Source organism: Lissotriton vulgaris, chromosome 11 (assembly GCF_964263255.1).
Source record: "Lissotriton vulgaris chromosome 11, aLisVul1.2, whole genome shotgun sequence".
In the NCBI taxonomy this organism is placed as follows: domain Eukaryota; kingdom Metazoa; phylum Chordata; class Amphibia; order Caudata; family Salamandridae; genus Lissotriton; species Lissotriton vulgaris.
The window spans coordinates 296,482,769-296,501,014 of NC_141699.1; positions in this window are offsets into that span (position 1 = coordinate 296,482,769).

An 18,246-nucleotide genomic window follows, 5' to 3' on the forward strand; every position below is an offset into this window, starting at 1 on the left:
CACAGAGAATTTCCTCATGGACGCAAGGGAACTCACTATCTGACAAATCTAAATGTGCGAAGTGTAACACATATGCTGCTGGTATAGAACATATGCTATTTTCCTGTCCTGCACTCTCTAGTTATTGGAATGGAATAACAGACCATCTCAAAACTAATCAGATAAAGATACCTGAACTTTCTCCACAGCTGGTCTTACTAGACATCCATGAGATCAACTGTTCCAATCAGGACCTTATAACAATTCTGTTTGCTTGTGCAAGATTAATCATAGCAAGGGCATGGATCTCTAAGGATCCTCCAATCGTAGCTGAGTGGCTAGCATTGGTTACCGAAATTAGAACCATGGAACTTACACTTGCTAAATATAGAGGACCAAAAGCCCTTGCTAGAAAAGAAAAGATTTGGAAACAATTTTTTGAAGTATAAGAAATGGGGACTGTTAAAGGTTTATTGTGTGCTAAGTATTCTCTCTATTTAACAGACCATCTTTAAATGCTCCCCCCTCTTTCTTTTTATCTCCTCTTGCTGTTTAATAACTTAACTATCTGTATTTCTCTCCTCTATTAACTCATTTCTTTCTTTTTTGTCTCTTTTTTTTCTTTTTTGTTTATTCTTTTTTTCTTTCTCCAAATTCTCACTCTCTCATTTCCTAAAATTATACCTATTGAAATTATATGTTTATCGAGTCCGTTGGAAATTGTATTTATGTATCACTTTGGTTTTTGTCGTTTCCTGCAATAATAAAAATATTTAAAAAAAGAAATAAAAAAAAAGAAATGGAGCATGGGAACAGAGGACACTCAAAGGATGGACATAACAAATGTGTGATCTTTCATTCCAAAAAGAGCTTTGTGACTTCATGGGTAGGGGAGCACAAATGAGCCACAACATGTACCTGACTATTGCACATCTCACATATGAACTCTGCAATGCAATGTTTAAACTGATGTGCAAATGTGAAACTGGTCAGCCTGGTGATGTACACTTCTTTCGACTTGTCAACAGACAACATTATACTCATGAAACATGTTAGTCTTAATGGTGAAGGTGTAATCAATGTAATGCAGAGGCATCCTGATTATTTATTCCCTTCCTTAAAATATCAGTAACCTTCTCATATAGGTTTATCTGTTGATGTGTCATCTCATTGATGTCAGTGATGTGTGGAGGTAACAGCTGGTAATTGCTGCATGTGAGCAGGGGCCCACATATAAAGTCCATGAGGTAAACATGCTGCCCATAGGCCAGGAATATCCTATCAATGGTCATTGCGAATCACATATACATGTTAGCTCATAGCTACCATCTGGCGTACTGAAATATGGACATGGATGTCTCATCACAGCTTCTGGCAGGATGACACCAGTGTAGCGTACAACACCATCCCGGGGAATGCAAGACATCCTGGCAGCAGCAGTGAAACCCTCCTGCACATGTCCATCAGGTAATTGTGGTGTGAGTTGTTTCCCTATCATAGATTACAAAACCATGCCAAAGATCAAAATCCCCTTCTGCATACAATCTGCAGTCATTGTTTGCAAAGTTATATACATATTATAAGTGTCACATGTGCCTGTTTGTAAATTAGTAATGCTGATCATTGAGTATGGTGTCACTTCCCTCTACAGCTGCTGGATCGGGATGGCTTGGTCAACAAAACCTATGAGGAGCATAGATCAGCAGTTGACATCAGGGAGGATCGCAAAGGGACACAAAGCTGTGGCTGGAGCTGGTAAGTTTGCTTGTGCAATGTACATCTCCATTTAACACCTCAGTGCTATGGTGTGAGATGTCACTTGTAGGGGTACCCAAACCAGGTCACATATGCGTCACCTGTTGATGCAAAGTTCAGTAGAACCAACCCTTGTGTTGCATCACATCTTATGCTAGGTCAATTACTTATCCTGTTGCAACCTCTGTGTTCCAGGGGATGATAACGATGAGGAAGATGGGCCTTCCACCAGTGTTGGTTCGACGGGCAATCAAAGGGGAAAATCCACTGCTCCTCCAGGCAGTAATGTCGGCTGCAAGTACTGCACAAGAGTAGGAGGAGGAGGATGTACCTGAGGAGGCTGAAGGATTGGACGATGATGGTGACAATCTGTTCATCCTCTCCACGATTCTGATGCCATGGCCAGAAAATTTTCCACATTGCCCAAATTTTACAAGGCCTCACACTCTCAGCCCAGCAAAGTGCCTCAGGCTCTTCCTAAACAAAAGATTGCAGGTCCCCAGCATCCAGCTAACCAGCCACAGCTCACACGCACCCCAACACAGACATCACTCTCTCACTGCCCTCACAACCAGGACAGACGGGGTGGTTCCCCTACACACTCCTCCCTATACAGTGTATCCCAGGCATTCTCTCCACCATCTGAGGGAAGTACCATCCTTGTTGTGGTGCAGATATCCCCTGGGCACGATTCTCCTGTCCACAGGCTTCCACCTGCCACCCCCCAGCTGTTGGACCTGCCGGTCTCATCCATGGCTGACCCCTGCAGAGAGGGCCTGCATCTGGCCATGGTGGCCAGTGGGAGCAGGACTTCTTCCAATAGCTGGCAGATGTAAGGCAGCACATTCATGCCATAGGGGCTACCCTGTCAGACATATCTGAGGCCCTGCCGGACATGCGCCAAATCTCTCAGGTGGTGGACAGACTGACCCATGTTTTGGATAGGATGGATAGATCTTGGCAAGACATGTCCAAGAATATCAGAGACATAATATCCATCCAAAGGGAAGAGAGTTTAAGACACCATGCCTTGATCATGAAAATGATGGAGGGCATGATGAAAGTGATCCAAAGTCTCCCTTCACGTTCACCAGAGGGAGAGGAGCTATCACATATGCTTGCAGCCCATCACACCCACACACCTATACCACAAACTGCACAGGACCACGGCAAGGGAACACACACACCACTGTGCTCTGAACAGGCACTCCCACCACCTGCTCATCCACCACCGTGCTCTGAACAGGCACTCCCACGACCTGCACACCCACCACTGCGCCCTGAACAGGCACTCCCACCACCTGCACAATCACTAAAGTGCCCTGAATAGGCACTCCCACCATCTGCACATCCACCACCATCCCCTGAGCAGGCACTACCAACACGTGAACAACCAGCCCCTGTCCATGCACAAACACCAACTGTACACACACCATCAGCCCCTGCATATGAAATGAACTTCTATCAATAACAAAAGGGGGAGAGAGAGAAATACATCGAAATGGATTTGTTCTCCCTAGACAAATGTAAATAAACATTTACATTTGTAAATTTTGTTTTATTTTGTTTATTTACTTTTGTCTAGGGAGAACGAATCCATTTCGATCTATTTCTCTCTCTCCCCCTTTTGTTATTGATAGCATACTGGCAGCGCACAGCTGCGGGAGTTCCCCTATTCCCATTTAATACCACTGACTCACTACATAAAAACACACACATTAATTCAGACACATACAAGAGCACGATGGAGTCTGAACATGGACTCACATTTGCGGAGGAAGAAATAGATGAAATTCTGGCAGCTATTAACCCTTTTGAAGGCCTGAGCAGCACAGAACCGGGACCTAGTGTGGCCGATTGGGATGAGCTGATGAATCTTAGAAAGACACAGATCAAAGCAGCTCTCCACGGCCTTCGTATGACAGAATATCTGAGAAATAAGATTGCACCACAAGGTTTGCTGGTCAAGAACAAACCTTTCATTTTTCAAAATGACAAAATTTTCAAAAAAGAATGGTCACTAATCTTGTGGCACTGTACATGGGATTGGCTAGTGCTAATTATAAAAAAAGCCAAACGGATCAAACAAGAGTTAAAAATTGACATACAAAAAATTGAGGTACAGCTGAAGACATACATAAAACCAGCTGAACTGAAGAAAAGACTGGACGAACTGAACCAACAGATGTCGGATTTTGAAGCCACACTCCAACAGAGTAAATTTTAAAAACTGTGCAAAGACAATGATCGCTTTACCCCGGAGACCGCATACCTGTACGCAAAGGATGATTATGTCCCACGCAACATAAACAGTGACATTGACAGCGACGGTTCCGACACAGGATCGTCTGGGTCAAGTGCAAGCAGTAACTCCAGGTACAATGGAACACCAAGACAACGAGGCCAACAGTATCCAAGACAAAGAGAATGGAGAGGGTACCAACGACAGCCATACTACTCCCAATACGGGGACCGGGCCCTTTTTCACCATACAACTATGGTCCACCACCACCAGGTCCCATGTACCCACAATGGGGAAACAAGTTCGATACCGAGGTTTATCAGAACCAGCCTTTTTTAGCATCACGCCCTGGACCGCGCCACGGCCGAAACAGAAAAGGAAACAGTGATGTGGCAGAACCCGATTCAAGCGGATCCACGAATGAACGCAAGGAGCATGACGGGGGCCCTACCGGACAACCCATCAACCAGCCGGAAGGGGACTTAGTGATAAATATCACCCCATGGGAACTAACCGTCACTCAAAAAGAGGTTATGAACAAAGGACTGGGTTTTGTCCCCACCAACAAACTGGATCTATTCAAATTGCATACCGAAGTACAGGAGTTCATTCGTAAAATCAAACTACAGGTCTTTTTCAAAGGGAAAGAAAGGATCACAGAAAACGACACAGGCTTGAGACCCAAGTCGACTTTTACACCACCAGACAACACTCTACCCATTGAGGTTCTGGCTTTTGAAAATGCTGTAATGGGCGAACTACAAGAAATGGACGGAGGAAATCGCCAAGTCTTTCACAACACCAGCCGCCGAGAACAGGAGGCTATCCGCGAACTGGCTAACAATCGTGACATGACCATTAAGCCCGCTGACAAAGGGGGAGCAATAGTGGTACAGACAACAGAAGCCTACAAAAAAGAGTGCCTGAGGTTATTGTCAGACCGACGCATTTACACCATCCTACCCCTAGACCCAACGGAATCAATCAGGATCACCATCGGGGGTATGGTAGAGGAAGCCCTGGCACATAACTGGCTCTCAAAAAAGGAAGCTGAATTTCTAGTCCAGAAAACACCAAAAACACCCTCCTTCTACTGTATTCCCAAAATACACAAGAGTCTGGAAAATCCACCCAGTAGACCGATTGTCTCGGGTATAGGCTCCATCCTGGAACCACTCTCAAAATTCTCTGATGCTTTTCTGCGTCCCTTGGTATAAGGAACTAATACTTATCTCAAGGACACCAAATCTGTACTGCAACTTTTACAAAACCTCATTTTTGACCCAAACAGCCAACTATTGCTGAGTTTGGATGTGGAAAGCCTGTACACAAGCCTCCCTCATGATGAAACCATATCTATAATTGAGGAGGTTTTGTACAGTGCCAACTGGAAGTACCAAACCCCACGTGGTGTCGTAATGGAGTGCATCACGCTGACACTAACCAAAAACGTTTTTGAGTTCGATGGGACCCTCTACCTCCAGAGCCACGGCACCAGTATGGGCAGTACATTTGCGCCCAGTCTGGCAGGACTATATGTCCACCACTTGGAAAGCACAAAGATTTTATACACCAGCAACCCATACAAACAACACATCGTCACCTGGAGGAGATACATCGACGATGTGCTCGTAATGTGGCACGGTGACCATCAAACGGTAATAACGTTCATGGAACGGATGAACTTGCAGAATCGTTTTTTGAAATTCACTCACACAGTTTCTAACGAGGCACTGGTGTTCCTTGATCTAAATATTTTCCATGAGGATGGCAAATTACACACCACCACACACTTTAAACCAACCGCAAGGAACTGCCTCCTCAGATATGACAGCTTTCATCCGCGTCATTTACGGACAAATTTACCTTACGGACAATTTCTGCGACTAAGGCGGAATTGTACCCAGATCAAGGATTACAAGGCACAAGCACAAGACTTGAAAAACAAATTGCAGGAAAGACAATATCCGGAGAGGATTATTGACATCGCCATGAAAAGGGCCAGAAATAACAACAGGGAAGCATTGTTAGAAAACAAAATCCCAACAGATCAGACCAGACCAATATGTGTGACTACTTACAGCTCCCACACCAACAAAGTGTCCAAATTGCTGAACAAACATTGGCGCATTCTAATGAGTGGGACTTTGAGCATTGAGAAGCCAATGTTTGCCCACAAACGAGGTAAAAACCTCAGAGACATGCTGGTTCACACGCGCCCGAAACCACAACAACAACTACAGCTCTCACAACATGGCCTGGGAGGCCATTACCCATGTGGAAATTATGCAAGCTGCCACCTCACACAGAAAAGTAAACATTTGATCTTTGCCAACGGAACAAGTGGGAGCAACGGAAACTGACTAATTGTCATAGCAGAAATGTCATTTACATGATTACCTGCCCGTGTAAATTGGAATACATAGGCATGACCACAAGACAAGTGAAGGTGCGAATTGGTGAGCACAAGAGCAACATACCTTGTAAGAAGATCACGACGAAGATGGCAACTCATTTCCTGAAAAACAAATACTGTGTCAACGACATAAAGTGGACAGTAGTAGAACAGCTGCCGTCAGAATAAGGACTCTTTGAAAAAGAGCAAAGGTGGGTATTCCGCCTGGGGACTAGCACCCAAGGGCTGAACGATAACATTCCCTGGGGACAATCAACATAGGGATTGTTTTTCTGAACACCCCCTTTTCTCTGAAAACTAACTGAGTCTACTTTAATGTTATGAGAAACTAGCTGAATGCTTGCGCATATACGCTGCGAAGTTGACATCGTTACTACAAACCAGTTTAGGTAGATGCTACCCAATCTATCTGACTAGCCGCCATACACCATCTTGTGTACCATAGGGTAACCACCAAACCCAGCATGAGTTTTTCATAAGTCCTCACCTGGGTTCTGGGACCCAAGAGCACTCATCATGTTTCACTTAGAGTAAATAAATAATTACAGTTTCGGTATTAATTTCCCTTCTAGCTTAAGTACAATCATTTCTAATATGGCAACACGATCCTCCCTAATAAGGCATTAAGAGCGGCATCGAGCACGCGAGGAACAGTGCCTAAACAGAATCGTACGCATGCGTTTGACTACACGCATGCGCATTGAGAACGACGACTGGATCAGTGTCACAGGGCGCTGGAGGCACGCGTGAGGACTAGCTACACGCATGCGCGGCATCGCAACACAAACGCATTGAGCCGCGAGCAGAACCGACAAGAAGCCCTTAGAAGGGCAGGCAGGAAACGCTAATTATTCAATCTAACAATTATCGTAGCCCCGGTAAATACCCATACCTTGGACTCTCTTTGGCATAACCATCGGAGCCAAGGAGGGGTCGGTCGGGAGGAATTTCCTCGCTGAAATTGTGAGCACACACAGCAGAGAGCAGCACTGTCTCCACTACGCTAATGTAAGTAAAAATGGGACCCTGAATTCCGTTTTTTCGACAGGTGCTAATTAGCAGAAGGGACCCTGACGTTTGGTTGGCTCATCAAGCATTTCTACCCCTGCAAACAGTATGTTATCAATTTATTGGGGCATGTAGTGTCTCTTTTCCTTACAGGGGCACTAAACAGTACGTGTAAAATCCTTTGACCACCAAGGGTGTTATGTTCTGAATAACGCTATACGCCAATTCTTACAAAAAGTGTGTGTTTTATGTTATATGTCAGTGTGTCTAGTTTGTCACCTTGTTTTAATCCCACTATAGGCACGATTGACACCTATAGTATGAGATTCTACCGCAATTTCTGTCACCTGTAACCACTGGTTACCTTACCTATGGTTTTTGAAAAGTAGACCACCACAAAAAAAATGTTGTCTTCTTCTCTTAACAGGTCGATATTAAGCGCCGTTTTGTTAGGTACATTGTTTTACCTGCACTATAGTTCTCACTTTTATTAGAAATTCTGATACAATTTAGAGAAACGTGAGTAAGGTGGGGATTTGTGTACCCTGTCCTGAAGAAGGTGTTTTTACACCGAAACATGTCGACGCACACAGAGAGGAGGTAATGCACATTGTTTGCGTTATTAACCTCCCACACTTTATTTTAATAGCACCAGCCCGGGGGCCCATTAAAAAAAATGTTTGTCACCCCACGAGCCAGGTACTTTTTAAACTTCACTCACTTAGATCAAAACCCCACCATACACTCACATTTAAATACCCCATCCACACCACACATAGTCATTTCAAGTGCTCCCGCGTATCCGTAGGTCGCAGCACGCCGTACCCCGTAGAGGGGTACGAGGACCCCAATGATGAAGCATGACACTAAGGGGCCTGTTGGTGTGTGAGGGGACCAAAAACAACGAGGGTGTTCACCAACTTTGGAGGACACGCCCTACACTCAAGGAGTGGATCCCATTGTTTATTTACATTTATGAAATGAACTTCACCATGTACAGGCAGATGCACAACACCCACCTGCACCTCAGCGACAACCCAGACATGATCCCTCATAGCGATCCTCACCTCCGAAATTGCGAAGTCACAAGTATGATCCTCATTGATCACGGCCTAAAAACTTTTTGACCAGTATGAATATGTGTAAATAAAAAAAATCTCTTCACAAGTCAAGACTTTGTTGCGTATCATGTCCTGATAGGCAAATGTATACCCATTTTGTTGGCCTAGAGATGTGAGGATGTATGTGTGTGTGTGACACATGTACAAGTGTAACCTCATCATTGCAACAAGCCATAATGTGAAGAGCAGATGACGCCCAAAATATATGTCCATATTTTGTACAAAAAGAAAATATCCAGACAATGATCTGGAATTTATTTTTTTATTTTATTTATTTTTCACATTTATTATGCGCGCTGTTACCCGGAGGTGTACTGGCGCTGACTGATTGACCATGGGACATGGAAGCTTACTGTGTAAAGAGCCAGGTCTTTAGCGCTCTTCTGAAAGATAGAAGATCCGGCGACTGTCTGAGGTGTAGTTGCAATCTATGACCCAATGCACTACACAATGCGTCGAAGACGCTTAAACATTTATAAGCAATAATACTAGACACAGTAATCGACTCAATATAACATTGTCGGAATCAGCATCAAATGAAACATACACAGTGCACAAAAATATAAAACACAAAATAGCACGTCTGGGTATCTTGTGTCCGAAGAAGTTTAATTCACATTCTTCAATATCAGTTGGGTGGAACATAAACGGAGTGCTTCACAGCAGCATCAAAACGTTTAAAAATCCCAATGCATGTCGGGCATGACGGGATAGCCCTTCATCAGGAGAATCTATCAACAATAGAAATCATAATCTTAGTCATAATCTATGATGATACACAGAGCTCAGCAAAAAGAGTAGAGAACCCTGCTCAATGTTATAGCAAAAGTGGCCAAGCGCAGAACGTGTGAAACCAAAAGAAGAGAGATGAATAAATAACTAAACAAAAGAGTGCAAATAAACAAAGTGAAAAGAAGTGCAATAGACCGGCATGCAATGCTAAGCGTCACCGTGTGATCAATATCCTGCTAGCAACCAATGGTCTCTGTTGCACCGTAACCGAGCTCAAGGTGAAGAATAATCAATGTGGTGAGAAAGAAAAAACAATGGTACAGTCGTGAGGCTTACTGGCAAAAACTTGACGTCCTGTAATATCCGGAAGCTCACAGGAAACATGAAACCTCAGAGTTACTGGAATAGCGTGAAAGACTTAGAAATGAGTACCATAACGAAAATGAAAAACTTGTACTCACCAACAGCAAGAAGTGTTGGTGACTTCACTATAGACCTGTGAAGTTTGTGAGACAGTAGTCACAAGACGTCTGAACACAGACGAGCTATCGAGCAAAAAAACGAACTAAATGGTAAACCGACAATGTTATATTGAGTCGATAACTGTGTCTAGTATTATTGCTTATAAATGTTTAAGCGTCTTCGACGCATTGTGTAGTGCATTGGGTCATTCCAGATCATTGTCTGGATATTTTCTTTTCATGTCAAGTCATTGTAGGCTTGCAGGGCCTCTCACCCATTGCACACCTCGCTGTGAAAATTGTTGATTCATGCTGCTAAGTTCATTGTATGTTAATTACCACTGATTACTGAGTGCATTAAGGCTGCTATTACTTTGACTGCATATTTTGTACAAGACATTTACAATGAAGTTAAACAAGATAGAGAAAAAATGGGTCAAAATACCTTTTTATGTAAAAAAAAGTGTTGGACTAGAAAAACAACAACAGTCCGTTTGGAAGCTAGAAAGCAGAACAAATGATGTTCTTACTACAGAAGGAGGAGGGAACTTAGATTGGGATGGGGCAACATAAATATAACACGCCAGGGAGCATCAGGAGACCAAGTCTATTTACAAGGGACAAAGTAAATAATTGTCCACAAAGAAAATTCTGTCCAACAGGTCATTTGTCCTTCTGGTTATCCTCTAGGACCACAATGTCCAGATCCTCTGAGTCCGATGCGGGCTCCTGGCTGGCCGGTACAGGACTAGGCACCACACGGGTTGGGACACATGAGGAGTGCAGGGGAAACAGTGTGGCGCAAACAACAGGAGGAGACATTGAGGGAGGGATGTTGGGATATGTCTGAACATCTGACTCGGACCAATGCCCTCGACCCCACACAAAACGGATTCCGTGCTGGGCACAGTACGGAAACTGCGTTACTTGTGATGGTGGAACATCTCCGGGCAAGGTTGGATGCTGGTCAAACGGCGGCGCTTATTCTGTTAGATCTTAGCGCCGCCTTTGATACGGTAGACCACAGCATCCTCCTGCGTCGGCTCGAGGAGACTGGCATTGGCGGTGTGGTATTGCAATGGTTCCGCTCCTTCTTAGACGACCGCTCCTTCTGTGTTGCCATCCCTCCCTTCAAGTCCAGCTACCATCCACTGGCCACGGGGGTTCCGCAAGGGTCCTCGCTGAGTCCCACGTTGTTCAATCTTTACGTGAGACCGCTGGCTGATGTCGCCAGGCAGTGGGGCCTCACCCTGGTCTCGTATGCCGACGACACTCAGCTGGCGGTTACTCTCAGCGGGGATGCGGAAACTGAGGCCCCCAGGTTTCAGTCCGGACTGAAGGCGGTGGCTAGTTGGCTGACAGGCAACTGCCTTCAGCTAAACGCCACTAAAACAGAGGTGTTGGTCGTCGGGAAGGGAGTGGAGCTGTGGGGTGACCACTGGTGGCCTCCAGAGTTGGGTCCTACTCCGATCCCGGTATCGGAAGTGAAAAATCTGGGGATATGGCTGGACGCGGGCCTCTCCTTTATAGGCCATACGAAAAGAACTGCGGCCTGCTGTTTCGGTCTTCTGAGGGGCTTGCGACCTGTTCTCAAGTTCTTTGACGCCCCGACCAGGCAGCTGGTGATCCAGGCCACTATCATCTCTCGCCTGGATTATGCCAGCTCTCTCCTGGCTGGGGCCAACCAGGCTGAACTAACCCGATTACAACGGGTTCAGAATGCTGCGGCGAGGGCGATTGTTGGCCTACCAAGATTTTGCTCAGTGACAGGTGTCCTTCGCTCCCTACACTGGCTCCCGGTTAGGAAGCGTATTCTTTTTAAAGTCCTGTGCCTCGCGTTTAAAATCTTGAGAGGTACAGGCCCGGAAATCCTGTCGAATTGTCTGTCTTTTTATGTTCCTGCCCGTTGCCTCCGCTCCCAAGGTCTGGCCCTTGCGGTGGTTCCCAGATTCAGGCTTAGCCGCATGGGAGGCCGCTCGTTTAGGGTATTGGCTGCGTCAGTATGGAACTCCTTGCCTGTTGAAATCCGCTTGCTGGAGGACCTTCTGACTTTCCGGAAGGCGATAAAAACCTTCCTGTTCTAGCTGTTTTTGTCCCTGCTCCTGTTTTAGCTGTTTATTAGCCTCTTTTTACATCCCGTTGTGTTACGTGCTACCTTGTCTTTGCGCCGGGACGCTCCTTGGCTGGAGTCGCTGCGCGCACAATAAATAGACGTTACATAACATAACATAACATATGACAGACAATATTGCTGTAGTCAGGTAATTGACACTGGCAGTGAGGGTGGCCAGAGCTCACACAGTTTCCTCTCTCATCATGCGTAGATCTAAACACATCTGCAGCATGATGCGAGAGGACATGTCTGGCTACCCTCATATGCCCACATCAAGTTCTCTGGTACAGCCACAGGAGGAAAAATAAAGGGATGGGTTTGGGTTGAACATGAGGGGTATGGTGCCTCAGGTTTGGAGCCAATGTTGGTGTTGACTTGGCAGCTACAATGAGGGGGACTGGTTGCAGGGGATTCAGCTGGAGGCCCTGATGGAATGGGGTACAAAAGGGGGTGGTGATGGACGGAGCATCTGAATCAATCAAACACTCACACCCAGTCAAAAGATCTGGGTTTAATCCATCACCATTCTTTAGCCCACTCTGCCACCCCAGTTCAGACATGGCTATATGCAAATCAGTCTGACCCTGTGCCTCATGGGAACAGTCCAGCCCGAACTGCCAAGCCATGCCTTCCCTGGACCAGAAACAAGCTTCCGAGGACCGGTTTCTGGCATTCCAGCCGTCTTCAGCCCGGCTTGCTTGAATCCAGTGGCAAAGTGTGCAAGGGATTCACGTCTGAGCATACCATGCCACACTTATGGCGGCCAAAAGCGGTACAAAAGGGGGTGGTGATGGACGGAGCATCTGAATCAATCAAACACTCACACCCAGTCAAAAGATCTGGGTTTAATCCATCACCGTTCTTTAGCCCACTCTGCCACCCCAGTTCAGACATGGCTATATGCAAATCAGTCTGACCCTGTGCCTCATGGGAACAGTCCAGTCCAATGGTCCTTGGATGCTTGATTCCGGTCTAGGAAAGACATGGCTTGGTAGTTCGGGCTGGACTGTTCCCATGAGGCACAGGGTCAAGGCTGATTTGCATATAGCCATTGTCTGACCTAGGGTGGTGTGGAGTGCAAAAAACGATGGATTTAGGCCCAGATCTTTGTACTGGGGTGAATGTAAGACATTGTTCTGCATTCTGTCCTTCAACTGTGTTTTTTGCAATTTTCACCCCGAGTGGGCTGAGTATGCTCAGACGTGAGTCCCAGGCTCTCCACATGACTGGAGTCAAGCTATCCAGGTTGAAGAAGGCTAATAGCCAGAAACCGGTCCTTGGATGCTTGATTCCGGTCTAGGAAAGACATGGCTTGGTAGTTCAGGCTGGACTGTTCCCATGAGGCACAGGTTCAAGGCAGATTTGCATATAGCCATTGTCTGACCTAGGGTGGTGTGGAGTGCAAAAAACGATGGATTTAGGCCCAGATCTTTGTACTGGGGTGAATGTAAGACATTGTTCTGCATTCTGTCCATCAACTGTGTTTTTGCTGATGGAATGGGGGCCTCTAGAGTTAGGGAGGGGCTGATGGCAGGCCCATGATGTGTAGTGGCCTGCCCTGGGGACACTTCATAAAAGTAACTGGTGAATGGTCCGGGGGGAAGTAGATCCCCCACCAGCCAGAGGTGTCCAGTTCTCCCCCCTTCAATGTCCTCAGCCTCCACCCGGTCCTTAGCATCAGAGGTGTCTCGCTGCTCAGTCCGAGTGGGCGCAATTCCCCTGCCTCCTGATGTCGAAGGTCCCGCCTCATCCTCTTCTTCCACACTAGTAGAAATAGGTCATAGCCACCGGCGCACCACAGATGTCCTGCTCCGAACCGTATCCAGCTGTTGGTCCTTTTGGCCAGCTGAGCCCACTGAAATGTAAGACAAATCAAAATGTAGTGGTGGCACACTTCAGGACAAGACACATACCTAGATGAGCCAAGGTCAGACTTTGTTCTCCGCTGATCACACTATACAAATCAAGTTGCATCTCCTAACTAGGGGATGTCCCTCAGTGCACAGCCATCAAGCCCATGGGGGCATATTTAGTTGAAAATAAACAATTGCATCAATCCAAAGAAGGATTTTCTTGAAAAATAAAGCCTTAAATAAATGTTTTAACTTTTCTTGTTCTTTCCTCACATCTGATATGTTTTCTCAGAAATCTCAATATTCATAATTCAAAAATATTCAATACAAAATATTCCCGATGCATTTCGGGCAACTATGTGCCCTTCTGCAGGGGACCCATCTGCAAATAAAGACCAATGATATGCGCTTACAATCAAAATATATCTAACATCAATATGTGCTTTTTAACTTAATGCATTTCGTACTAGAATGCCATAACATCAACATGCGTTATTCATTAAATATATGAAAGTCATTCCTGTGATATTCCTCAAATCTGCATAATTATATGTACACATAACTACTTCTATCACCCATAAAACCCTAAGGATATCCAAGTGTGAAAGTGTACATTAAACAAACCACATTCTCATATCCAGAATTGGTATACATATGAAAAACAATGAAGTGATCATGGAAGCGTGTAGCCCAATCTCAAAGAATGACAAAAACCATGTTCACAGCTCAACGTCGCGCAAAGTGAAGCCTGTGAAATTTTAGTAAACCGATAGATAATGAAAAGCGGCCAGGTGTGCATGCAAGTTCATGTTTAAAATGAGCCTGTTATTACTTACGACCGCAAAGTCACGGGAGGATTCCTAAAGGTAAATGTAACAGAGTAAACAGATGGCAACGGTGTAATAGCAAGGGAAAGCAAAAAATCATTGTTTTGATTTGTGCACTTACTTAATGAAAGTGCGAACTCGCGTCTCAAAGACAGTGAAGGGGTAAAGCCACAAGCAGTGGACTTGTTGCAGGCTGATACAGGTCTTGAAACGTCTGCAATAGGAAATTAGCCATCACTAATCTATCAGAGTCTATTGTTGTCTATATTGTACTACAGATAAGTACAGTAAGCAAAATTACTTGAAATTCGATTCGCAACTTGAGACTCTCTATCTCAGTAATGTCGTACCGAACGCAGTGCCAGAAAGGTGAACGCGTTAGCTAATCGCGGTGAAACATTTAAAACGCGGAAGAAAAAGATGTCACGTGATCACGTGACCGCACAAACGCGGCGGCCATCTTATAGGTGTAAAATAGCGCATTTTCAGTCTAGCTCAATTAAAGCTATGAAACATTGAAATGAATGTGAAGAATAAAGAAAAACGTATGGATAAAGATATTAGCGCAGTTGCATAAAAAGATAAGCGTGTCATGAAACCACCTACTAGCGGTGTGAATATATATTTGATAAGGAATGGAATGATCAATTTAAGAGGTTACCACAGAGTAACCTGGTGAGGGTTCAAAAGCTTCTGGTTTGTGAAATGAAAAATGAAATGAAAAATATTTATATAGCGCCAGACTACCCGGAGGCCTCGCAGCGCTTACATTGATTGCTAAAGGCGGGCTACCAGGGAAGTTAGCAGATTTTTGTGTACAAATGTGTTTTCAGCGCTTTCCTGAACGCCATCCTGTTTGGGTTCCCTCTCATGGCGAGGGGAAGGGAGTTCCAGAGCCTAGCAGCCGTGTGAGAAAAAGAACGACCACCCCCACCTTGCTTAGTTGATTTTTGTTGTGGTCGCTTGATGCAATGATCCGGAGCGAAGGGCTCTGGGGGGGACATAGGACACAACTAAGGGGAACAGGATGGCAGGGCCAGTTCGATGGAAGGATTTGTGCACAATGCACATGACCTTGAACTGAACTCTGGCAGCAACTGGGAGCCAATGAAGATCTTTTAAAGCATGCTTGGCTGACTGCCAACGAGGGATGTTATACAGTAAGCGAGCGGCACAATTTTGTATGACCTGGAGCCTATGAGTCACTGCTACCGGAGCTCCTAGATATAGTGCGTTTCCATAATCCAGGCGAGAGAGGATCAGGGCCTGGACCATGATTCTCCTCGCCTGGAGCGGGAGCAAAGGGAGCACTTTGCGGAGCATCTTCATAAGCCCTATACATGTAGCAGCTGTTTTGGTGGCTTGGACCGAGAAGTCGAGCCCTTTGTCGAGCCAAATGCCCAGGCTCTTTATCTGAGGTTTAGGGGGGGGAGGGACACCAAGGCAGGTGGCCCACATCGAAGCCACAGGGGTCGGAGGAGAGTTGCCCAGCAGCATAATCTCCGTCTTCTCTCTATTAAGTTTGAGGCAGGAGAGTTGCATCCACTTAGCAACAGCCTCCAGACAGGGACCTAAGGTGTTGGATGATCCTTCCGTGTGGTCAAGAGAGACCACCAGTTGGGTATCATCTGCGTACGTGACAATACGCACACCAAAGGGTTGGACTATCCCTGCTAGAGATTGCATGTAAACGTTAAAAAGCGTGGGGCTCAGGGAGGAGCCCTGAGGCACCCCGCAGCTAAGAGGATGTTTAGGGGAGACTACCTCATCCTCAAACACCTGGAAGAAACGCTCGTCCAGGAAGGAGGACAGCCATTCCAGTGCCGCGCCCGACACACCCAAACCCATTGGACGATGTAATAAGGTGGCATGGTTGACTGTGTCGAACGCGGCACTGAGATCGAGTAGAATGATGGCTGCCTTTCCTCCCCGGTCCAGCACGGCTCGGGTTTCCTCCGTCACTGCAATAAGGGCAGTTTCGGTCCCGTGCGGGGAACGGAACCCTGTCGATACTTCATGCAGAAAGGTTTCAAATCATGAAGAACATAATAACAATTACAATGTAAATATCAATCAATTACTGATCAGGATTATAAGTAACATAGGAATTCCATCCTGTCGTTCAGTCCATTAGGTTGCATCGTGTTTAGGAAACAAATCCAAAAGTTCTCCCTCTGTAAGAGTCTGTTGCTATTATCAATACCTTCTCTTATTTCCGCAGTTTCAAGCACTAAGAATTTTAGTTGTGCGACACTGTTTTTTATCCATAAAGTGAGCAGCTATTGTTGATTTGGAATTTTTTATTCGAATGTTGCTTTTATGCTCCAGTATCCGAATTCTAATTTTCCTCGTTGTTTTTCCAACGCAACACAAGCCGCATGGACACTTAATCACATATATAACATTCATGGTGTTACAGGTGGCGTTCACTCACAATTTTATTCTGGTGCCTTTCGTTGGGTGACTAATGCTTGATCAACATATCACATTATTACAGTTACTGCAATTATGGCATGGTTGCAAGCCTTTGAAGATGATATTCTTTTGTTCCGCATCTGATTTTGTTAACAGTTCTTTTAAGTTGGGACCTCGAGTGTAGGCGAATATTGGTTGTTGTGCATAAATGCCATTGAAATCCGGTTCAGCTGTTAGTAAAGACCAATGTATTAGAATGATGTTCTTGTATCGTTGACTCATAGTAGAGTATTTGAAGTGATTATCATTCGATTTTGTGATTGTTTTGATTGAGTTTTTAAAAGTTCAGTGTGATTTTTACTATCACATCTTTCTTCAGCTTGTTGCAAGATTTGAGTGGGGTACCCCCACCTTTTGAATCTCTCTATCATGACATTTGATTGTGTGGCACTTTTTGTATAGTGTCCGAGACAATTCTCTTTACGAGCAGCAAATGTGAGTACGGTAGATTACGTTTGAGGCTTGGTCTGTGAAAGCTGTTATAATGTAAGATACTATTCCTGTCTGTATCCTTCCGGAAGATGTTAGTATGAAAATTATCTTGTTCACATTGTATTTGGACATCCAAAAAATGTATGACCTCCTGTTGGATTTCAAAGGTGAACTGAATACGTTTGTCAATGGTGTTGAGTTGTTCCAATGTTTGTTGTAACATAACTCTGGATCCTGACCATAAAATGAATATGTCATCAATATATCTGAGAAAAATACTCCTGTGTGTGATCCAAGGTTCTCTGTTCAAAATGTGACTCTCTTCAAAGTGGTGCATGAAGATGTTTGTGTATACTGGGGCCGCACAATTCCCCATTGATGTACCAGAGAGTTGTAAATACCATTTATTGTCCCATTTAAAATAACTTTGATACATTGTGAAATGTAGGAGCTCCATAATGAAGACTTGTAATTCTTTCTCTATGTTTGATCTTCAATCAATCAATCAATCAATCAGAGTACTTGTAAAGTGTGCTACTTACCCGTGAGGGTCCCAAGGCGCTGAGGGGGAGGGGGGGTGCTGCTACTGCTCGAAGGGACGTTGAACTCCCGGTTGTATCAGTGGGACGTGGATACAGGAAATGACATACTAAAAGTGGTAGACAGGAAATACATCACAGGAAGTAGTTCACAGCCATTTTGTGTTCATTCTGAGTCATCCACCATCACAGATCAAATCCACTGCCATCCTGTTGTTCTGTAGCAGAGAAACCTGAAATGACAGTGTAAGAGAAAATCATAGACATGAAACAAAAGGGAGAACAGACCATTT